The 25037-nt window shown below is 48.8% G+C and overlaps 2 long non-coding RNA genes across 2 annotated transcripts in view; both read right to left on the reverse strand.

Annotated features, from left to right (window-relative positions):
- Positions 1 to 25037, reverse strand: part of LOC137210976 (uncharacterized) — a 244279-nt gene that overhangs the window by 46034 nt on the left and 173208 nt on the right. The window lies entirely within an intron of this gene.
- On the reverse strand, positions 5247 to 21406 carry LOC137210975 (uncharacterized). The gene is made up of 2 exons (XR_010936831.1): positions 21157 to 21406; positions 5247 to 5579 (listed from the first exon to the last, which is right to left on the reverse strand). It is a non-coding gene; the product is annotated as an uncharacterized lncRNA (long non-coding RNA).

The raw sequence follows: 25037 nt of genomic DNA on the forward strand, positions 1-25037 counted from the left end.
ACAGATGACGTGGACTTGTGTGTCTGGCTGCTTTCGTGCTGCAACACGTCCTCAAGGTTCACCCACGTGGTGGCAGGTGTCAGTGCTTCATTCCTCTCTGAGGCTGAGTAACATCCCATTGGATGGATGGATGGACCACATGTCGCTTATCCATCATCCGTTGGTGGCTGGGGCCCCTGTACAGAGCACTGCTGTGAACGTGCGTGGACCTGAATTGCGCACAAGTGTTCAAGCACTTAATCCCTATTACTTGGGGGTACATGGCTAGAAGCAGGATTGCTGGGTTCTATGATAAATCTACGCATAAGCTTTTGAGGAGCCTAAGCATATATTCTATGTCACAGAAACACCGTAACTGCTCACCACTGGTAACTATTAACTGTAACTAATCGCCTTTTACTTGTTACCACAAGTTCTACCCCCGTCAGGCTGCTTTCCTGATTGGAAGGCAGCTTCTTTACCTTCTTCTCTTTGCTTTCTCTGAAGGTCTGGATAAGAATGCCAATGCCCAGTTGAAGCTTTCTCTTCATTAATATCCTGACCCTGAGACCAGCTCACAGCAGAAACAGAGGCAGTGGCGGGGACGGGGTGGGACAAGCTTCTCAGCCGCTCCACTGTCCGGCCACGGCCTCCAGCTCCCGATTCTCAGGAGGATCGCCCTCCGCTGCCCAGGCTTGTTTGAGGGGATGCTCCCGCGTCCGGCAGGGGCAGGGGAAGCAGCCTGGACCCTGGGAAGTCGGGGCTTGGGATCCTAGACATCCATTCCATCACCAAAAACCCCCTCCGAGGGCTCCCCCCGGAGCAGTGGCCCTTGGCCTGTCCACCTGCCTGTGTCTCGAGCCGCAGCGGCTCCGAGCTCCCACTCTGGGCGGCACTGCATTACAAAGTCTAGGCCCACAGAGACCCAGTCGTCAAACACTGATGAAAACAAATAGGGGTGGAGGGAGTGAGTAACCCTCTCTCCGAAATGAAGATGCTCACACCTTTGATCCGCTTCTAGCAATTCACTCTACACGAGTACGTGCTGCAAAGAGGTTTACTGCAGTGCTCTATGTAGTAGTAAATGCCGTAAGCACGTGCAGCTTAAATGCATTCAGGGGAGAGCCACAGTGTGAGATACATGACAGCCAGTAAAAAGAAGAAGGCGTCCCCAGGGTGATGCTACGTAGATTTAAGGTGGTCCTACAGAGGCTGCCCTTCCCACAAACGACCACACAAGGTGACCCTGGGAGAACCTGGGCGTGGGGCAGGCCCCATGCATCTGCTCGTTTTGTGGCAGCTCTGTGGCCCGGAGTGGCCTCCCACATTGGCCTGGGGAGGCACGGGAAGGGGACAGGCTGTAAGAGCAGGGCCGCCAGGGGCGGTGCCAGTACAGACTTCCCGGGTGGCACAGCCAGAGCCGCCCAGGGCCAGGCAGCCAGCTGGGGGTGGCAGGTCACCTGGGGACCTGGGCAGTGGTCACTCAGCCTTGTACGAGAGCGTTGGAAAACGGTACAAAGGTGTGGGCCTATGGTGCAGACCAGACTAACCTTAGCTGTGGGCGAGGTAAGACAACGTCAGGTAACCATGCGTGCTGGTAAGAAATCACCTCTAAGAGAGCTCGTGTAAGGTGAAAAACAGTATTTAGAATTTATCTTTAAGAGACACGCTTAGATGTAGTCATAAAGAATTGAATATATAAATTATACATCTATAACACCGTATATATATTATATGTGCACAATTGTAGACGGCTGGGTATACATACAGTATACACTTATGGATGCAGAGATCATTCCTGGAAATATTTACAGAAGCTGGTCCCAGCAGTTGCCTTTAGGCAGCAGAGCTGCTTTCCATGGCCTGCTTTTTGTCGCTTATTTTTGAACTGCAAACACATACTCCTTTTTTCCAGCGTTTTTTTAGTTGCCGAAAATGAAATAAAATATAATGCACCTTCACCATAAGAAGGAGAAGATGTACTATTTGTTCCGTCCACCAAATGTCATGTGCCTTATTGACGGATGTGACATTTTAAAGCATTTCTGTCACCTTCAAAGGCCCCTCAGTAATGAAATGGAACACATCAGTGAGCAGTTATCTCAAGGGAGGGCATGCACGAGGCAGGAGCCCTCGCCATTTCGCAGCCAGGGAAACTGAAGTTCGCGTGGCTCTGAGGCTCGTCGGAGACGCCCAGAAGCCCTCGGCCTCCCCTGGCCACGCTGGCCAACACCATTAAAAATACTTATTTTCCCGAGAGGACCTCCTCTTCTACCTGCTACACTCCCCTGTTCTGTTATGGCTTCGGCGGGGAAGGCTTTAGATAGCTCAAGACCAACTCCTTAGACTAGGCAGAACAGAGCCAGATGCGTCTGACGGGAAGAGTGGGGCCACGGAAGACTGGCCTCTCCATTCCGCTAGCCTCCCTCTGGTGACCAAGTCCTCCCTGAGCACACGGAGAGTCACTGGGGCAGAGGGACCCCAGCCCTCCCCTCCATCCTCAGCCCCCAGAGCCCAGGGCCCTGCACTCTGTCCCACAGTAAACAGAGCCACCTGGAAGGCAACGCGCTGGGACCCGGGTGTTCTTGCTTTGAGCCTGGACCACCTGCCGGACCTCCTAGGACCATCCTCTCCTGAGCTGCCGCCATTGCTATAATCCCTAATGCAGATGATTATCAATACAAAGGATGAAAACCCTTCCATCACCATTTAAAGCAAGGGCTATGAGCATAGGTGATAAGACAGACAGATGTGAATTCCACCTGGATTCCAAACCGTGGCACATTTAGCAAGACAACAAACCTCTCAGCACAGCTTCTTCACAGTACACTGGGGCTGGTTAAAGCCCTTACTTCAAAGAGGCATTCGGGAATAAACGAGGCGGAGGACGCAGACGCAAAGCTCAGTGTCCAGCACTCCGCAAACGCCCTCGCTCACAAACAACAGGTGGGGACGGTCTGTAAGCGAGTCTCTACCTCTGCCAAAGCTTCACCTACCAGCACTACCAGCAATACCTGCCCACCTGTCGGCTGGCCAGTTACACTGTTATCGGCCAGCATCGCAGAATAAGATTGTTGTCTCAGAATAAGAAACTAAGCTTCTTTCCCCCGAACTAATTCACGTTAATTAAAAGTCAGGGAGTGGAAAAGCCAAAACGCCAACGGGAGTTTCAGGCGCTTTACGCTCGGCTTTACTTCTTTCTGGAAACGACCCAGGAGGCGGGGGAGAGGGGGATGCCCGGGGGGGGAAAGCACGATGCTTGTACTTGTCCCTGCCTTATTTATTTTACTGTCACTGGTGCCCTTCGATGCTGACAGTTATACAATAGTCAAAATGTCAAAAAGGAAGCTTGAGATGCGAGATTTCCACCAGCGACGTCACAGCTCCCGCAACTGTTGGCCGCAGGCGTCGGACGAGAGATCCAGCCTTCACCTGGCGTGTTGACAAAGCCACTGGCATCCCAGCGGAGACCGTGTTAGGATCAGCTGCCTGCTCCGCAATGTTTACACCCGCATTGATGTAGTGACAGGCTGATCTCATTACATGTCAATAACCCAGTCCTGAGGCTCTGAGGAGACCGGAAAAGGACGACAAGCTCCAAGGGCAATTCCGAGCACCAGCACCCAACCTTCAGACTCAATTACCGGAGAGCCAGCCAGCTGGTGGGAAAGGGGAGAAACCTCAATTTTACAACCTGACATGCACTCGCTCCCTTTTAAAAAACTACACTTTCTGCCTTTCAAAAGCTTGTTTTCACAGAGCCGATTGGCTCTTATTACATAACCTGTATAAATGATAGATTCCGGGAACTTAGGGCCGAACAGTAGAAAAACAAGTGTGCGTTGGGTTTCCGATTAGCACTGGCCCTGCCCACACCCACCCACGCGCTGAAAACCTGCCTGCACAGAGGGAGGCGCTCCCTGAAAGCTCAGATCCCCCCCGACACAGAGGCCCGAGAAGGGAAGCAGAATGCATTGTTTGTCCAGGGCCTGAGCCTGGGCCCTGTGGCCGCTGAGCCTGGAGCAAGCAGGGTTCCTAAATCTTTGATGAAATGCATTGTGTTCAGGAGAACGACCTGTGATTTGAAACTGGGACTGGTTTGCCTGCCGGGCTCGGGTCTTTTAAGGTCAAGCAGTCAACCACTGTGTATTTTTATTCATCCATCGGTGTTTACGTCTTTGTTGCATTGTGAAGCTCCCCACACTATGGGTTGAGAGCCTATTGGAAATGTTTTAGAACCACAGTGCCGGGTACCTAAACAGAACTTAGTAGATATTCAGAGCAGATAATGTGAGCGAGCGAAGGCAAGCAAGGCACCAGGAGTGACCTCCAGTGAAGGCGTCAGAAGCTTCCTCTCTAAAGGGACGGACAGTAAATATTTTGGGCTTTGCAGGCCACTACTCAACTCTGCCCCTGCAGCCCCAGAGCAACCATATGGAAATGACGTGTGGCCGTGTGCCAGTCACATTTTATTCAGGGACATTGAGATTTGAATCTCTCATAATTTTCATGTGCCATGAAGCACCATTCTTCTTTTAATTTGCTTTCCATCCATTTACAAATGTAAAAACCACCAATCAAAAATGGGCGTGAGCCAGCTCTGGCCCCAGGCTGTCGTTGGCCAACCCCTGCTCCACTACTGAGAAGGGCCTTAACGCAGGCAGTGGCTTCATTGTTATACAACACAAGGATGCTAGGTCTGATGACCTCAACCTGGTGCCCTGTGCTTAGAAAAAAACTGATGTGGGTTTTCTTCTCCCCAAAGACTGACTTAACCCAAAGTATTTTCATCACTGATGAAAACTGGGACTCGCGTGTTCCAGGGTATCTGGCTTCCTGGTTGACCATTTTAAAATAATGTTTTCTAGTACTTGAAGGGACCACCACCGATTTCATGCAACTCAGGCAGACAGTGAAAGCAGAAATGAGAATAAACAGGTTGCTAAACTTTGGGGTAGATCTTGTTTCTGGGATAAACACTCTGGTGTCTCTCTGGTAATTACAACATTCTGCTTTTGTATTTGCATTCCAAGAGCATACCCAGGCATTTGGGGTTTAAGCACACCCATTTCTGAGGATGCCCCCAGACCTCACTAAAGCTCTCTTGTGGCTGTAATATGGCTTAGAGACGAGCCAGATGGCCAGCCCCACAGGTCCTGATGATGCTAATATCCTAAGATTCAAGAGAAATACTTAAACGATGAACAGGACGAATTTTTCCTGATGTGTCACGTGGGCAGAGGTGAAACAATTAGGAAGCAGGAGGCTTTGTCAAAGGGGTACTTTAATCAGGACAAGCAGACATTTTCCTTGGTATGGCTAATGCGCAGTGAGGCAAGCTGTTGACGAAGCAGAAGAGGGAAGACAAAGCAAATGAGGGTGATGCTTCTGGAGTGCCCCTCGCTGGGCACAAAACACGACGAGCCCGTCTCACTCTCGGGCACATCAACAGCTGTGTCCTTGGATTGTTTTCTTGTTGGACAAGAGGCAGCATTTTCTGTATTTTTCTTTGAACTGTTAACGCAGATCAGTGCTTTGCAACTGAAAGTTCAAGTTTGTTCTAATGCGCCACCTCCGTGTTTTAGTTCCAAGGTATTTTACTGTCAACAAAAATGAATTATAATAAAATGATCTACTTGTAGCAGAGCACTTGTAACAAACAGAAAATACATATACAAATTATTAAATCAAGGTGACTTTCACTAGCTGAAAATTCATCCATGCTTGCATTTGATATTTTTTGTAGGACACATAAAAAGACATCAACTCCCTTCCAAAACCGATTGGCGCTAATGAAAGGACTGAGATGAGAAATACATGCTTTATAAACTCAGCTACTCAGACTGCCTCTCATGCAGGGTCCAGCGCCTCCTGGAACTCAGCTGAGCATGTTCACAGGAAGGGAGGGGTCACTGACAAGGAGGTGCGGGGCAGTGGCACTTAGGAAGGAAGAGATTCCAGTCGAGGACACCGACTGATCTAACTTATATTTTTAAAGTGTGTGAACATTTGTTAGAAGCAGAAACGATTATACAATTAAACCACGGTAAGAACCACCACCATCACGACCAGCTGCAGCGACCAGCGTCAATCCCTTCTCCTCTGCCTCCCAAACATGCTGACATCTCCTACACCCCTTCCGTCTACCCCCCTCTCCACACTTACTGGCCTTCGTCCCCCCAGTGAAGCTGCCCACTTTGATGTAAACGGGGCCTCAGCAAGCTAGGCTGCTAAGCCACATCTGGCCCACTGTCTGTTTTGTAAATAAAGTTTTCTGGTACCTCGCCCTGGCCATTCATTTACATATTGTCTGTGGACGCTTTTGAGCTGCAAGGGTAGCTGTGACAGAGACTGTAGGACCCACAGAGTTAAAATATCTACTGCCTAGCTCTTTACAGGAGAAGCTTGCCAACCCGGATGTCGACAAAACCAGAGCCGTGAGGAGCACAAGGGCGGCGCCGACCCGCCTGGCTGGGACTTCTGCCCCTGTGACGTCTGGACAATCTGTGCACAGGCTTCTTGGGAAGGTCCTGAGACCTGCATGCCAATTGCTCAGCACAGCTCCTGACACATAATATACGTCCTCAGTGACGATAAACCACATCCCGTATTTTTCTGACTCTGATGCTCCCCGTCTCTCCGAAGCGTAACTTCCCAGGCACACACCTCCTGTCCCTCACACCCTGTCTCGGGGGCCCTTCCCTTCTCCCTGCCATCACCTGCCTGCCCTTCCCGCCCCGTCTCTTTAACCGTCCAGCCATTCACTGTGAGGACCTACTACGTGCTTCGCAGGGCCTTGCTGCTGGGGATTCAGTGCCTTCGTCTTTGAAGGTCTGCTCTCCTCCTTATCAGCCTTCCCTTTAAAAGCCTCCCCTCTGGGAAATGGTGGATCCAGAGAACCCCAAATGTGAAACAGCAGCGGCTCTGCTGCGGCTCCTCCGTGTGCAGACCCTTGGGGCCGGTCTCTGAAGGGGCCAGACGCCTCTCTTGGCAATCGACTGGCTCCTGGCCGCTACGCTCAGGTGTGCCTCACCGAGAATCTCCAGGCATAGAGGTGATCAGCTGTCAATCCTATTTCAAATATTGAGAGATCAAGGCTCTGCCAGACTGGGCAGCTCAATGAAGACAAAGTGAAGGTCACACACATCTAGCCAAGTGGATTTCCTGGAAGTCCGATGACTCTCGGACAGGGCTGTGCACGCTCCGAGGTCTGGAGATCTCTCAGAGTTGAACACGGCTCAGAACCTCAGGCAAACAGACAGCAGGATATGAGAGGGAGAGGAGCCGGGACTGACTGTACGCTCCAGGCGGCTGTGCCGTCCGCTGCGCACGCAGGAATTTTAATGCAATTAGCCGAGTGCAAGCGTGGAGCTGATGAGCCGTTCCTGTCTTTTGATTAACACCCAGGGTTTACTGGAGAAGATGCATCGCTTATTTTGAAAAATACACAAACAAACAGAAGGCAGAGGATCCTCAGCCTGTGCTTTCACGGTCCACAAGGGAGCACCACTCCCTTTGGGGGCAAGATGATTGTTTCTGATTTAAATGCATCACCCAACTGGAGAAAAAGGGACTGAATTCATCATCTAGTCTCTGAAGTCTTATAATTGCCTAATATTTGACTCCCTGATTACAGTATTGATCTTCTAAAGACCTGGATAAACACACACAGGTGTAACAGCACCATCACCCACAGCTTTCTTATCTCCGTCCTTTGGGAAATCCTATAAAAGGACTCCATTGAATTTAGTCGAGGCGTTATGTAGCTGATAAATATTTGTTGATCTTTTTACCCAGGGGTGGTCGTGCTCCAGGAGTGGATTAGGGGTCCCTGTGAATCATGGTGGGTTATCTTCATGTGCTAGGTTTGTAGCGCGTGGGGATTCTGGAGATGAAAGACGCCTTGGAGGGTACGCGTACAGGATTGCAAAACCCCAAGTCAGAAATGTGTTAGTAGAACATTTAACAAACGAAATGCCTCTGCTTTCTCCCCATAATCACAGGACCAGAAGGGAGCAGTTCTTAAACACCCACGCTGTGTCAAGGTTGGACCCACGTGATTTACGTGTATTTATATATGTTGTTTCACTTAACTCTCGAAATCCGAGGTGTCGGTGGCACCATCCCACTTTACAGATATGGAGCCTTAAGCTTTGAAAGACCAGATCGCAGATTGCACTGTCCTGGGTTGCACAGCCAGAAAAAAGGTTGAGTCGGGCTGTCTCCCCCGTTGACCTCTTTTATGCTGCTCCTCAGGCTGGGCATGTGGCTTCTGAAGATATTAACGTCTCTGGAAGAAAGTGAAGGCATTTGTGCACCTATCTTTCTCCTCCTAACGCATACTGAATACTGCTTCCTCTATAGAGCTTAAAACTGTATCATCAGATAATCTTTCTGAGAGATGTATATTTAAAGTGATGGCCTTCCTTGAAGACACTGATTTTTTAAAATTTTTTACAATTATTTTTGGTTTGCAAGAGGTTTTCAGTTGTTTTGAATCCAGCCACTTCCTACACTACAGCAGATCAACTGTAAAGAAGCTGCAGTTAATTAGGAAGGATTTGGGTCACTGCTGACACCTGGGTCCCGACTGAATCCATCTTGTCATCAGTGACGAAGGTTTCTAGAAATTATGACTACTGAACGCTTCGGACACAAGGCCAGGGACGGGGACCCGGCTTTAAAGGAAGTTCCTGAGGGAAAACGCTGGCTGGGTCAACTCAACAAGAGCCATTTACATGGCAGTGGCGGGGGAGCCCCATCTTCCTGGGTGTCCAGGGAAAGCCAATAACAACTGTACCTCCTAGGGGTGCTATGAAGACAGCACCACGTAGCAAATTCCTCAATATCTCAGGCAGGAGGCAGGCTCCTAACGCTGGCTGGCTTGTTACAGAAAACACCTAGAATTCTTAACAAAACTCTCAGGGTAGGTATTTTTATCCCTGTTTGACAAATAAAAACTCTGAGGCACAAGGACCAGCCCAAGATGATGGATTCAGGACTCTAAATCCACCTGGCTCCAGACACGTCCAGAAGGTTGCTGTCTGAACCCACTATGTTACAGGGGACATGCAGCCTATTATGTCATTAGCGCCACCAATAAACCAGCAAACGGGGTTACACATACTCTCTCTAATCATGAGAAGCTGACGCTACTGTCCACATTTTTTCCATGGTTTCCTTTCTACATCATGCTTAAACCACAAGGTATTACATACGAGTGGAAGGGTCAGAGAGAATTTAGAGCAACAGGAAGGCATCGTGGGTTACCTCAGACTTAGTCTGTTCCATTTATGGGAAAAAAGTTTTCCCAGACCTAAAAGGTGTGAAATTATTTAAACAAAACTAGTAGTTCCCACATTTTAAAACTGAGGAAATGGACTCAAAAAGTGACAGGAAATCATCCCAAGTAAAACTTCTAAAGCAGGAGAACCAGGGCTGAATCTCACATTGGTGTATCTGCAAGTCCGTCGTTTTAAACTCTTTATCTTTCATCTCATGAGCCTAGACTCAGCCAGTAGATAGAATGTGTATTTAGAGCTGTGACACCCCAAAATACTGGCCTCCTTTTCCCACCATCTTCAGGACTGACCCGGGGTTTCAGCCCCTGGTCTGATCTCCCCACAGGCTGCTCTGAGCATCAGTCCCGTGGATCCTCCAGGTGGACGGCTGTAAGAGCAGGCCCACCAGAGCCTCGGGACCAGTCGCTCAAAAATTCCTCCTGCTTGCCTGAAGGCTCAGGATGTCACTGCTGTCCAGCTGTCCTAAAGAAGTTTGAGTATTAAAAAGTTATGTAGAAATTATCATCATGAATTGGCTAGTGACGTGACCACTGGGTCAAGAGGGTTTTGCTGTGACGATTAATCCAAAGTTGTGTCTGAACTGAGTGGAGAGGTCAGTCGTCAGCTTTCCTCCTCTCCAGGAAAATCGAGAAAGGAGAAACTTTGTGCTGATAAGCTAATTTAAACAGATAATGGCCATGTACGTACCACAGCGTGAGTTAGTTTTTAACAGACCTTTAAATTGGAAACTCAAGAGTACAAAGCCATAAATCTAATAATTTTCCCCTTCAGCCCCTGTATTTTAATAGGAGATGTGCTAACATGCAAACAATACAAAACATCAATGGAAATGGCGTCTGATGGGGATGGAGAATATAGCAAATAAAAGAATGCCACTTAATAGGCCGATACTGCACGTTAAGCTTAAAAACCAGAAACCTGATCTGAAGTCTGGGCAGAACACTTCCATCTGTCTCGTTCTCTTGCATTAAAAATTAAGCATTATTTAAACGTCTCTTGATGCTGTAATTGTTCATCCCCGAAGAAATAAAAAGATCAGGAGTGTTTCACACTTTTTGAAGGTAAAATAAATAGCGGTCCGAAGCTATACATCAATAGAATATGAATTTGCTATTTATACAGCGATTTATACAGCAATAGCAAATATGCTATTTATCCTGCTTTCCGGGAAACAAGACCTGCTTTGGGATGCAAGTGATTAATGCAATATCCCTCTCGCTTAACATCCTAAACCCTGAGATGACAGCGTTTATTTACTGACAATAATGCACTTCTAAACAACAGGAGGGTTTTTGTGGGATGATTCCAGATGGGGGGACCAGCAGTCCCAGCCTTGGCTGTGCTGGGTGGGTGGGTTACCAGATAGGAAGTAGGTTACCTTCCTGTCCCTACAGACAAAAACCAAGCCAAGAGGGCCCCTCGCTCTACAATCTTCTGTGTGTGCATCACACGCTCCAAGCGGAAATCACTCTCCCATTTCGTCATCATGGGCCATCAGACAAGTGGTCTTTTGGGCATTTGTTTTTCATTTTAAAAGATACATTGGGAACATTTGCAAGACATTTTTCCTAAAGACAAATTATTGTTTCAAAAGGCCTTGCTGACATAATTTACATCTCGTTCCCAGCTTAATGAAAAAAAAAAACTGTATTTTTTATTTTTATTTATTTATTTTGCGGTGTGTGGGCCTCTCACTGTTGTGGCCTCTCCCGTTGCAGAGCACAGGCTCCGGATGCGCAGGTTCAGCGGCCATGGCTCACGGGCCCAGCCGCTCCGCGGCATGTGGGATCCTCCCGGACCGGGGCATGAACCCGCGTCCCCTGCATCGGCAGGCGGACTCCCACCCACTGCGCCACCAGGGAAGCCCCGAAAACTGTATTTTTAAAATAATGCATTTGCCAGCCCTTTATAAACGTTACCTGGCAGCAAGTATTCTTCCAGGTCCCAAAGGGAAAACCAGTTTGCCAAAGGCCACGCTGCAGTAGTCGCACATACAGATGCAGAAAGTATCCGTATGTGCTTGTATTTCCCACAGGTGTGTTTGAAACAGCAACATAAGTTACATTCTCAGCCCGGTGACACTTTCTCCACTGACACTGACAGAGGAGCCCGCGGAGCATGAAATCTTTTAAAAACTGTACTTTGCAAAGGGAGAGCCATCCCGGGAACAGATTCTCAGCTTCCATTAGTTACCTGGGCAGGTGCTTGCTTCTTCTGTAACAAACTCAAGAAAATAAACTGACTTTGGAAACGCATTCTAAATATAATAGAGAGAAAAGGAGAGTGAAAACTAGGCTAAGACCAGAAGTATTTCTATATTGTAAAGGTCATAAATTTTAAAAAAGAGAAAGAGAAATAGGAAATGGTAAAGTTTATCAAAATCATGCCAGAAATGTCTCAGGAATATCAGGTATAAAAATAAAGATGAACTTTTGCATTACGCGCCGTAGCCAACAAATGGACCATTTTATAAGTGGGAAATCTCAGGATCATGACAATAGTGACCTGAATTATCTCCACTTATTCCTTTCCCTCCCCTCCAGCCCTGTACTTCTTACCCGAGAAGCTGTCATAGTACCGGCCTCCTGCTTTCCAAAAATGAAAAAATATGTAGCCTCACACAACCCAGAAAAAGTTGAATTTGTAATTTAAAAGCTCCAGAAAAAGAAATCTCCATGCCCAGAGGATTTCACTGGAGAATTTACAAACATTTAGAGAATTAACATCACATTTACAAAATCTCCTCTGGAAAATAGCAGAGGACACAGTACTTCCCAACTCATTTTATGAAGCCAGTATTATTCTGACACCCAAAACAGCCAAAGACAAAAGAAAACTACAGACCAATATTTTCCATGAACTTAAACGTAAAATACTCAAAAGATTTAGCAAACTGAATCTAGTAATGTACAAAAAGCATAATACACCATGACCAAGTTGGGTTTATTCCAAGTATGCAAAGATGACTCGATATTCAAAGATAAATCAATGTAATCCATACATCAACAGACTAAGGAAGAAAAATCATAAGCTTATATTAATTGGTATTGAAAAAGCATCTGAAAAAATCTAATACCCATTAATAATTATGATTCTTAGCAAACTAGGAATAAAGGGGAACTTCCTAAACCTAGTAAAGATCAGCTACAAAAAACACTTACAGCTTAAGTGATGTGAAACATCACACTTAATGGTGAAAGACTGAACATTTTCTCCTTAAGTCTGGGGAAAAGGCAAGTATGTCTGCTCTCACCACTCTAATTAAGCCTAGTGCTAGAAGTTCCAGCCAGTGCAATATGGCAAGAAAGAGAAATAAAAAGGAATACAGATTTGAAAAAAAAGAAAGAAAATATAGCCTATATTCACAGATAATATGATTGTCCATGTAGAAATCCTAAGTAATCTGCAGAAACTTCTAGAATTAATAAATGAGTTCAGCAAGATCACAGGATATAATATAAACATACAAGAATCAACTTTATTTCTATAAACAAACGATACACAAGGACAAATCAAAATCAGAAATGTAATACCATTTATAACTGCTCCAAAGAAACAAACATGTACTTACTTGTATGCTGAGAATTACAAAATGATGATTGAAGAAAGGAATAAAAAAAGACCAAAATAATTGGAGACACACACTGTGTTCACGGATTAGAATACTCAACATAGTAAAGATGTCAGTTCTCCCCAAACAAACCTATAGGTTTAATGTGATTGCTGTGTAAGTCACAGGAAAGTTTTTTTGTGGACATATATAGGCTTATTCTAAGATGCGTATGGGAAGGGAAATGTCCCAGAATGTGCAACAGAGCTAACCCTCATGTGTAGGCTTTGAATTTATATTGTACAAAATCCCATGTGCAAAACTAATTTTTTTCCAACACATAGTTTTTGTTTTTGCTTGGGGGGGGGGGACTATAAAAGAAAGCAAGATGTTTTATCACGCTCTCTGCTTCAGGCACTTTGGGACAAGGTAAAAGTCCTAAATTCTAGTAACAAAAAAAGAGAGAGAGAGAGAAAGTCAGAGACAAAGAGAGTCTGGGCGGGGGGATCTCTAGGGCAGCGGTCTGTCCCAGGTGTCCTCGTGGCTTTTTCCTCACCTGCCCCTGACGTTTGCCATCTTTATCTTCTTTAGCAGCCATTCACCTGTTGCTGCCAACACCAAAACTACCAGATGGACTCAAGACCCCATGAAGCCACTGAGGCTGGGGTCCACCTGGGGACCAGTGCCACAAGGGTGCTGCTGACGTGGCCCAAGGGAACACAGGGTGCTGCCACCCCAGCCTGCCAGCATCTCCCTGCTCCTTCATCAGGATGTGCACTAGCGCAGCCCACACTCCGCCCTGCACCCTGTCCTGAGGGTAACCCCACAGGGGAGAGGAGCCCTCCGACCCCAGACCAGCACTCTCTCTAGAGGTGACACAGTGCTTCCTGTGTCCCCAGCTCATTTGCGTTTATCTGCTGCCTCCTTTCCGAAGAGATTGCTTTCAAGTGTATGGGGCTATGATGCAGTCCATTTGATGGTCACCACACCTGCTCAGAAGTTCCCACCTCTGTCGGTGGCCTTGTCCTCGACCCTCTGCAGCCCTTGATTGTACCTCCCTTGGGGTAAGCCCTTGGTCGGGATGCTGGTGAGTGCTCAGAGCCGACTGACTCCAGCTGGACTGACCACCAGTCCCCCTCAGGTCCAGGGGGTCCTACACTGCAAGACTGAACACAGCTGGCTTGCCCAGGGGACCCCAGGACCAAAGTCCCATCATCACCATTCACAGGACATGGCTCAAGACAGGGCTGGCAGAAAGCGCCCTCATGAAAGTCAGGCAGGAGAGAGCGTCCCTCCCACTGCTGCACAATTCCATGGACATGTCCTGTTTTACATCTCCTACCGCTCAGAATTCAACACGGATGGTGGCTTTCGCGCTCACTGCCTGCCATGTTGTTCGGCTCATAACATTTCTCCAGAGACCCGTTCGGGGCCATGTGTACAGGGGGTGTGAGAGATGTAATTACCTTTGAGCGCGAGTGATCAGGATGAGATAGGCAGAAAGGGAGAGAGAGACAGAGAAGTGCCCACGGTGGAGAAGGAAGGGTCCCCGCCAGGCACATCCAAGGAGCAGCCTCCATTAGCTTCAAAGGCGCCGTGTATGGGGCTGGGCTCCGCGGGCACGGGTGGAGAGGAGAGACAGGCCGGCGCGGGCGGTGGGCCACATCAAGGACGCGGGCTGACCTCTGACTGCCCCTCCCCGTGCACACTCGGGGGCCATAAGGGGCTCCCTCCTGCCCCATGCAGGACAGCCGAGCGTTTGCCCCAAAGGGTCAAGCATCCGGTGCTCTGATGGCTGTGCCCACGGGGCCACGGAGCAGAACACAAAACGATGACAGGAAGAAACCAGTGCCCCGGCGGGGGAGGGGCGCGCAGGAGGGGAGCCCAGCCAAGCCCGAGCTTCCCTGCCCCAACGCCCCGGCCCCTCCTGGCGGGGGTGTGATTGCAGCAGGAAAGTTCCCTTGCAAAACGGAGGAGGGAGGCGGGTCCAAACCCGAGCAGAGAGAGAGAAGACTGGCCAGGGGGGCAGGAAGGATGAAGATTACTTTCTGGCCTAATTGGGCCTCTCCTCGGAGAGGTGGCGTGTGCAGAGCCCTGGAGCGGGGGCCCCTTCACCCCCATGTCACGCCAGGAGTGGTTGGCACGTCTCGGCTTACGGCTGTACATCTTTCTTACGGTTCGATATTTACCAAAGAACTGCAAAAGTAAAAGAGATCCCATAGCTGCCGAAGACAACGTAATTATAAGGGTTAACTTGATAAGACATACAATCTTCAGAAACCTGCAGGTTTGCCTGATAAAATATTTATATCAGTCACTGCTGGACACCCAGAGAGAGGAATGAAATGATGCTTCCACCTCCACGTTTCAGGATGTGCAAAAATGTCACACGGGTGCCATATGCAGGGGCTGGGGGTATGCGGGGGGTGCCCATTTAACCAATTCATGTCCTTTTGTCTTACAGTATATTGACACTAAAGATTACCAAGAAACAATGACTTTGCTATCAGGCTTGAATTCAATTTCTTTTATAAACCTGAAGGAAGCCATTTTTTCCTTTAGTTATTTCATTAAAAAAAAAAAAAAAAGAACAATAAAAGCACTAACGGAGGGCTTCCCTGGTGGTGCAGTGGTTAAGAATCCGCCTGCCAATGCAGGGGACACGGGTTCAAGCCCTGGTCCAGGAAGATTCCACATGCCGCGGAGCAACTAAGCCCGTGCGCCGCAACTACTGAGCCTGCGCTCTAGAGCCCGCGAGCCACAACTACTGAGCCCATGCACCACAACTACTGAGCCCGCGTGCCACAACTACTGAAGCCTGCACGCCTAGAGTCCACGCTCCACAACAGGAGAAGCACGTGCACCACAACGAAGAGTAGCCCCCGCTCGCCGCAACTACAGAAAGTCGCGCACAGCAACAAAGACCCAAAGAAGACAAACATAAATAAATAAATAAATTTATAAAAAACAACACTAACGAAACCTGATCCTTGGCACCACGTTCCATTTAGGAGAATTACACAAGATTTACTTTACACCATAGTTTTTACTCTCACACATTTTAATATTTTTAATATAGTACGAGCATGTTCTTTTGAATTGTTATAATCAAGCATCTTATAATAATAAAACAATATAACAATCAAAAGTCATAGTTTTATTACTTTGCTGTGTTGACTTTAATCTGTGAGTTTTTCTCAGTCGCTTTACCACAGGCCTCTTTCTGGCTCTGGGTTATTGTTATGCAGATTGTCCTGCCCACACAGACCCAGCACTTAGAGACTGGAAACTCTCTGGCGTACACCTGGGTCTAGAACTCTCAGAGCATGGAGGCCCCTGGAGGTGGAGGCGCTTTTCCCAGGTCCACGGCGTCCGGCTCCTCTGTTGTGAGCTGTGGGCCTGGCACCAGTTCTTACTTAAGCTCTCAGCACCTCGTCTCCTTCCTCTGTTGATGGGGCTAAAAATGACTGCTTATAAAATCCCGTATCAGAAGTTCTCCGTCTACAGTAGAGACTCACAGAGGACGGCTGCTCTTAGTATCACTAAGATCACTACGACGTCTGTAACACTAACTTCAGATGAGGAATAAAACCTGGGTGTCTTCATCTCTAAGACCAAAGATAAATTGGCAATGAAGCAAAACAACTCTCTAGTGCGTTCAGAAACACAATAAAATAGGGTTGACGACAAAATTTTTTTACCTGATGCTCTGCAAGTTTTCTCCAGCTGATTATTTTATTCTTTTATGTTATTTGTCATCTTATGGAGACCACTCTGGCACTTGGGGGGCTGGTTAAAAGGTATCATTAAATTTGATTTATGAAATTATGGAAGCATTTCTACAAGTTGAAATCCTAAGGAGCTCACTAAAAATATAGCCTCAAGAAATGGCAATAAAAAGTGGGAGGAGGTGGGGGAGGGATGGACTGGGAGTTTGGGATGAGCAGATGCAAACTATTATATAAAGAATGGATAAACAACAAGGTCCTACTGTAGAGCACAGGGAACTCTATTCAAAATCTTGTGATCAACCATAATGGAAAAGAATATGAAAAAGAATATATATGTATAACTGAATCACTTTACTATACAGCAGAAATGAACATAACATCATAAATCAACTATACTTCAATAAAATTAAAAAAAAAAAAAAAGAATTGGCCATCATGATGTTCCTCTAAAGGGCAGAGATGGTCAAAAGCCCGCGAGCTTTTCACTTAGTCACGCCCAGCACGCTCTGTCTCCGGTCACTCTGTGCTTACCGGCGCCCACACAAGCACCGAGACCAGCACGGCACGTGTGTTGTCTCCCCCCTCTTAGCCAACATCCCTCACTGTCATGCTGAACACGCCCCAGCTTTACAGATTTGGAAAACCAGAGGCAGAAACGGCAAGCACAGATCCAGTCCAGAAGTGTACATCTGGATTAGAAAACAAATCGTTGCTTGGTTTAAACGTTTTACTTTTAGTTGGAAAGAAGCAGCCAACTGAAATGAGGGCAGAGACCATGCCTTCGTGTGACGGCGTCTGGGCCCTCGGCTGGGCACGTGGGCGCTCTGTCTGTGATGAGAGTTCAATGAACGGACACTCAAGAAACGACCGTAGTAAAAACTAACAGGTCAAGGTCCGAGGGGACGAGGCCGTGAGCTCTGTCCGCGTCCGCGTGCCTTCTCCACTGGGGGATGGGTCCCACAGGCTGTGTCAGCGGCGACAGCTTCCCAAGTCCCAAGTGGAGGTCCATGGTCCCCCATCGCCGAGTCTGTCCTCTGGCATCTCAACCCCAGGTCAGGAAAGGGCTGGCCTGGAGGAACCACGGGATCTGGTGGGGGACCTAGAGGGTTGTCCAGTAACAGAATCTTCTAGAGCAAAGTCCGAAACAGACGGTTCACTCTTCCCCTTAGGCCACCTGCCATCACCAAGCTGTGCCGGAATACCTAGAGCAGGACGCGCCCAACGTTTATTAAATTGTCATCATCCCGGGCACTCCGCCAACTGTCGACTACAGTTCTGTGACAGCCCCTGTGGGAGGAGGCTGTCACACCCCTGGGCCATTGACCCAACGGAGGCCTGGAGGGCACACGTGGCTGGCGAGAGTCAGGAAGAGGACACAGCTTCTCCCCTGGGCAGGTGGCAAGACAGGGAACACCGCAGGAGCAGCGAGATGAAGCTCACTGGCAACCTGTCCTTGTCTTCTAAAACTTTTTTTAATCTCCAGAATTTTGCATTATTTTCTCAAGAAGCTGCCCTGAAAGCCAGGACCAATAGTTGCATCAGGCCGTGCACAACTTTTTAAATTTTCTTTTCTTTTCTTAATTGAGATATAGTTGATTTACGACGTCGTGCCCGTCTCTGCTGTACTAACGCCACTTGCAGCAGCATGGATGCAACTAGAGATGATCACGCTGAGTGAAGTAAGTCAGAAAGGGAAAGACAATACCATAGGACATCACTTCTATGTGGAATCTAAACTATGACACAAATGAACCTCTCTACAAAACAGAAAGAGGCTCACAGACATATGAACACACTCGCGCACGATTTTGAAGCAGAGGGACCAGGTGGCAGCAGTCATACCTGGGGCCCCCTTCCCGCACCGATGGTCCTTCTCAGCTTAAGGGCCTCTCAGTGCAAAGGAGTGCCCTGGGTGTGTCTGTAACGAGTGCTACTAATTAAGGGTTACTACGAGTGACTGAGGAAAGAAACTAGTGTATTAGGAGCTGGGAATTATATTTGATCTCTGTTCATGAAAACACGTGCTCACCTACAGCTGACGCCAAAGACCCAGCGGGAAGCCCATCCCGGGGACCTACCACACCACCCAGCACTCCGCAGATGTGACCCCTTGCTCCCCAGAGGGTATGTTATGGTCACCTCCCCCCGCCCTGTCTAAATTCTGGTGGAAATGTGGGGGGAGAAGGACAGAGTGACATGGGGAAATCCTCGGTGCTCAAGGCGGGAGGGAAAAAAACAAATATTGGCAAACACATTTAATAGGAAAAGGCAACGTGACAAGTCGTGCTCTCAAAGCACAAAGGACTTTAATTCTCTGTCTCGCCATGTGCATGAGAAATTCCAGTTTTGTTCATATTGCTGTAGTTACGTTCATGACAGGATAAAGTTGTTTTAAAGCTGAAAATTTGGTAATATGATCTTAAAAGTCATTCTGAACCATCTGAGAGTGAATGACTCCACAATTATAAAAATTACTTTTGTAATGCTGGCTGCACTTGGAGATATGATCAGATAATCACATTGCTAAAATAAAATGTGTTAAATCTAACATTATGGCAATTCTGTCATTTCATTCAGCCCCCCGTAAATTGCTGCAGCATTCAGGGTAAACCATTAGCTTGCTCCTTTTCTTACCTTCCTTTTTTCTTCTCTTTTTAATCCCAAAGAAATGGCTATAATGAGTTGCTAATAAAATGACAAATAGGAACAACCCCAATTCATTCACAGGTTGCATATTCAGAGAAGATGCAATTCTAATTCCATGAGGAGCTAAGGAAGGTCACCCTGACCAAGAGGACCCCTCGTCTGTCGCTCCACTGGTGGAATGGGCCCACCACTCCCAGGCCGGAACTCCTTCCAGCCAGCAAAGCCTGGGGCCCATGGAGCCAAGGCGCTTTCCCACCTGACCGTCATTAAAGCCAGGGGACACGTCTGCAGGCTCTGGACACCCTCACTTTTAAAGACCGCACCCCAGGCAATCTCAAAGACACACGTGCCCGAACATCCCACATCTAACCTAATGTTTTGTTATAAAGTCTTTAGAAGTATTTTCTAATTGTTCCTCTAAGAGAAGGCATGGAACGGTGGTTAAGGGCTATGCTAAAACCCCAGTTCTGTGTGACCTACAAGAAGTTACTTAACATGTCTCTGTCTCATTTATAAAACAGAAATAACAACAGTGCTCTTATCACCGGTTATCATGACGAGTAAATTAACTAACATGCCTTTGGAGGTAGAAACGTGCCTCACACGAAATGAGCCCGATACAAACGCTCCTTTGTGCTACTGTTGTTTCACTGGGCAACAAATAACTCCCTTGATCAGCAACTGGCTCTGCTGTCTGGGCAGTTATTGTGCACACTCAGGGATTCTTGTGTAAGAAAAGCTAGCTTCTAAATTATTTCCAAAGGTAATACAGTGTTAATGAAAACTAAATTTAACCATTAAAGAACTTGACGTGTTTTTAAAACATTTCATTAAAAAGTTTAAATTTCAGTTTTGTAGTTTTCTTTTCCTATTTTAGAGTCACTCATCGCTTTTTTTTTTTTTTTTTTCAGAATTCTTCATAGATTTATGAACATCCTCGTGGGTTTCTGAGCAGCTAGTGGTCCCTGCACCCAGAGCATCTATGGAGGCACTGAGCCACATGGCCTGTGGGACTAGGCAGCCGGGCAGGACCTGGAAGTCCAGAGGCTCCAGGGCTCCGTGAGCTCCTGAAGTCTCGGTGCAGAAGGTTTCCTCTCTACAAAGGATCGTGAAGGCAGGGGTGACTCGTGCGGTGCCCGTGGCTTCGTCTTCATCTGGTCCGTCTCAGCTCAGATGCGCCGCCCTCCCATCCTCTGGGGAAGCGTACAGCCTCTATCTTGACCGCATCTCTCTACCCTGTTGGCTGATGGATGTTCTTCCAAATGCAACCACTCACTTCACATATATGACTTCTTCTAACTACTTGTAAAACTTTAAAGAAACAACTAAAAATTTACTGCACAGTCATCCTTTATTTTTATGAGGTCTTTTACAAAATACATTCTGTGTCTAATACTTAATATATAATCCTTAATACATAACCTACAATACATTAATACTTAATATAAATCCTAAAATATATGTAATAGTAAATATAAGTGCTCTTTTTAAAAAGTCCTCCTATAAAAATCTTTTTCTCTCATAAGCGATACTGCCTGTCAGTTTGCAGCTATGAGACACTACACGTCACTTTCCCTCATGTCCTCCTGTGAACGCTGTTCGTGGTGGTCAAAAGGGCACTTAATAGCACGTGGCACTGGACAGCTCAGCGATTCCGATCACTGGGAAGAAGCAGCGGGCTGAATTAATTGGCTGCAGACATGCTGACACCGATAGACACCCGTTACCTTAAAATGGACACTAATGCACAAAACAGCACGGCAGCGAACGGGCCTTCAGCTCCCCCTGGACGCCGGTGGATTAAGCCGAGTCAGTGGGAGGCGCCCGCAGCCCTGATGTCAGCTCTTCAGATAAGCATCCGTCCCACAGGCATCCACACTCGACCTCTGGTCGTGCACCCCAGGCTGACCCCCCGCGGTGGCCGCTCAGCAAAGAGCCCCTCACCTACCTGACCCTGTGCCTTCCTGAGCCGCTGCTCAGTGGTGTCGATGACTTTCCAGCCCGCAGCGGTCCTCGCCCACGTGGGAGGGATCTCAAGGTTCCCTGGAATTGGGGAGCATTGACAAAGAACGGAGTTTCCTCAGCTCACCCCAAAGAGCAGGCTCTCATGACCTGACTCCTTCAGCGAAGGCAACCCGGGCCTCAGCTTCCTCACCTGAGTCCCGAGAGCACAAGCCTCCCTGCTCTTCCGGGTTCTCCCGGGCTGTAATGTGGGAGTGCGAGCGTGAGATGTGTGTGCGAGTCTGAGCCGGAATGCGAGCAAGTGCGTGTTTGTGCACGTCAGTCCGTCCCTCCTGCACAGGCTCCAGGTTCCTGCAGAATCCTGTGGCCTCCTGCTGGGAATGGAACTTTGGTGCAGAGGCCAGTCAGAGTGACCACGACCCTCGCGTCCAGAACTTACATTCTGAGATGAGCGCACAGCAGGGCAGCAGGGGACATGGCAACAGAGCCACGTGGATTTCTATCAGACGGCTGAGGCAGGCAACAATTCGCATGCATATCTATCCATCTATCACCTGGCCATCTGTCCACCCATCTACCCATCCATCCGTCTAAAAGCAGTCACACAATGTCCAGAGTTTCGGCTCATTTGATCCTTCAGGAGCCCCTTCTCCCATCTGCGGCAGCCTTGCACCCCTAAAGGAGGGGTCACAGATCTGGAGGACACAACACAGAGAGGAAGAGCCACACGCTGCCGTGTGGAGGGCGAGCTGCGGGGCCAGGTGCTGCCACCAGGACACCTCATGTCCTCAGGACCGGGGCCACCGAAGGCTGCCCGCAGCCAGCCCCAAGGAGCTTCCATTCCCAAGAGAACTGACGCGACGGCACGACGGTGACGCCTGGGGGACAGCAGTTTGTAGCAGGAGCGCCCGCAGTCACCGGGTCTGTCCTGCATCTGAGGATATTACTCAGGGTGTCTCTGCCCATTCATGCCCCGCATCTGAAGAAGTCCTGCTGTGACGTCACGAGTAGACGCACCATCTGCAGAAGAGAACAACTGCTCTGTCACCCGGCAGCATCTCTGCAGAGCTCCGCAGGCAACGGCAGGCCCCATCCTTCACAGACCACGGAGACCACACACTGCGCTCCCGCCCCTCCCACCCCTCCCAGCCACTTCCCCAAGCCCACTCACAGTGGTCAGTGCCGTACACACGATTCTAACACTTCAGTCCAGAACGTTCTCTTCGGTAGGATTTCCTGCAACCTCCCAGATACCCTCCCAAACCCAATCTCTACAGACATCAGCTCCACAAAACCTTCCTGAGATTGTCCCTGGTTTCTACTTCCCTTCCTCTAACTGGAGAGAAGTGGAATGCTTCTTAGGAAAGAAAACAGTAGCACAAGACGGCAGCATAATATTCTGAGGACGAGAGCAGTAAGTTAGGAGGAGCTGTCACCAGGTGTCTGTACGAATCTGAGCAAATGACCCAACCTCCGGGGCCTCAGTTCCCCCTTCGTGAGGGGAGGCTGAACGGAGGCTGGGGCCACACGAATGCCGAGATCCTGGCATGACCCTAACACGACAAGGCACTCCGTGCATTTACGTGGCAAGGAGTGAGGTGTAGCCTCGCACCTGGACGTGTAAAGAGAGCACAGGGGATGGGTTCGGGGGGTTGGTTTCTGAGGAGCCCGTGTAGACTTTCCATTCTCGTGATGGAGGGCAGCTCACGTGAGGAAATGGGAGGTGACAGATTCCTCAAACTCCCTCTGCACTTTCTTAGTCTGCTGACGTCAGACTCCTCAACACCTTCAAACCACAACGAAGAGGAGGTGAAGGGCCCCTTCGAGGTCACGCCTGTTCGGGTGACCCCTCTGTTCCCCAAGTCACATGGTCCCTCCACGGGTTGAACTGGACACACCCACTGACGCACCAGCTGTACAAGTGGGCTAGGAATTCCAACTCTGCAGGCTGGCAGGGCATAACTGCAACCCACCGGGCACCGTGCTAGCTTTTCCCGTCTCTCTCAAGCCTACACGGGCGTGGTGATGAGGCCGTCTACACACAAGGAAGTGCCGCGCAGCAAAGGAAACCACGTCCCAAGACCACAAGGGAGGAGGCAGCACCAGGTCTTAGATTTACAGAAAAAAATGTGAAAAGAGCACAGAATTAACACATGCCCTGCACCGAGGCTCTCCTACTCTTCACACCTTATACTGTATGGGACATCTATTACAATTAATAAACCAATACCACTACATCATTAACTACAGTCCACACTTTATTCAGATCGCCTTAGTTTTTACCTAACGTCCTTATTCTGTTAGAGGGTCCCATCCTGACACCACATGACACTTAGTCACCAGGTCTCCTCAGGGTCCTCTCGGCTGTGACAGCCTCTCACGCCCACCCTGTTTTAACGACCTGGACAGTTTGAGAGGGACTGGTCGGGTATTTGCAGGACGCCCCAGGATGTCACGGTTAGCCTGGGGTGCCCACAGTCCACCATGACTCTGGATCTTGGCCTCCATCCCCTGGGGGAGGTGTGTCTGTCGGGTCTCGCACGCACGGTGACTCAGCCCTCCACAATCCCATACCGTGCTCCGTGCAGCCCACACTTCAGAAGTGGGCGCTATGCCCCACCTCCTTGCGGGGGTAGCAGCTACACACATTACTTGGAAGTCTGCCTGGGAGACCTGCCTCTCCTCCGCACTTGTGTACTGATGCAGTTGACCACTTACCTCTATCCATAAGGACTTGAGAATATGTATTCTGCGCTTTGAGCTGCAATCCAATGCGACTCTACTTATTCTGTTGCTCAGAATGTTCCAGCTTTGACACTGGAAGCTCTTCAGTGACCCTGCGTCCCTGTGACACCCCGGCGTCCTTGTGTGGGGTTTGTGGGCAGTCCTTACCTGCTAGCTCATCTTGTGTGTTTCTTAGGCAAGCTCTCAGTCTTGGCATCAGCCCTTCTCTTAGGAGAACTAGTTCCTGTAACTGGAGACTGGAATTACAAGCCACGATCTAGGCACTAGCGTGCTTCACGGCACTGCTTCTAGGCCCGCTAAGCTGACAGAGAAACTAACCTGTGTATGCGCCACAGCTACGAGATTTCTGTAGGTAACCACCCGTATCTATGTAAGTTCAAGGTGAGTTTACACTGACATCTCCAACTCTAGTCCCTCATCACATGGACCATTCTAGCACCTCGCCTGCTTGTCTGTAACCTCCCATTCCAACACTGAGGAACTTAGAGAATTTTAATCCAAGTCTTTCTAAGTCAAGGACCCACATCCATAACCACTATACTACACTGCCTCCCAGTTACAGTGATTAAATGGGTATAGTTATTGTGTATAAAATGCAGCTTCTAGAACATAACAGGCATCTGGTGAACAAGCCCAGCCTCAAGCTAAGCCCTCGCCCTACACCCCAGCCCACACGGGCCACCCGACGTCTACAATATTGACACCTACAATGCAGATGGATCAGCGCACTGCCTTCTGCCATCCTTCTCTCTCCTGGGTCAACTTCCGAAGACCCTTCCTCACCCAGTGCAGCGTCACCTGTGGAAGAACATTCTCCCCTTTCCCTCACTAACCAAACCGGCTTATCTGGTGGCCATGTACCCAGCAAAAGCTCCACCCGCAGTCTCCCCAGGGCTGCCACACAGCAGGGCTCTGGCCCGTGGGCTGCAGGGCAGCTGCTCCACCCGCAGCCTCCCCAGGGTGTCACACAGGAGGGCTCTGGCCCGTGGGCTGCAGGGCAGCTGCTCCACCCGCAGCCTCCCCAGGGTGTCACACAGGAGGGCTCTGGCCCGTGGGCTGCAGGGCAGCTGCTGGGGGTACGTCCAGGGAAGCTTTCGGGGGCACCTCGGTCAGCACATCCTC

Source organism: Pseudorca crassidens, chromosome 18 (genome assembly GCF_039906515.1).
Source record: "Pseudorca crassidens isolate mPseCra1 chromosome 18, mPseCra1.hap1, whole genome shotgun sequence".
Taxonomy (NCBI): Eukaryota; Metazoa; Chordata; class Mammalia; order Artiodactyla; family Delphinidae; genus Pseudorca; species Pseudorca crassidens.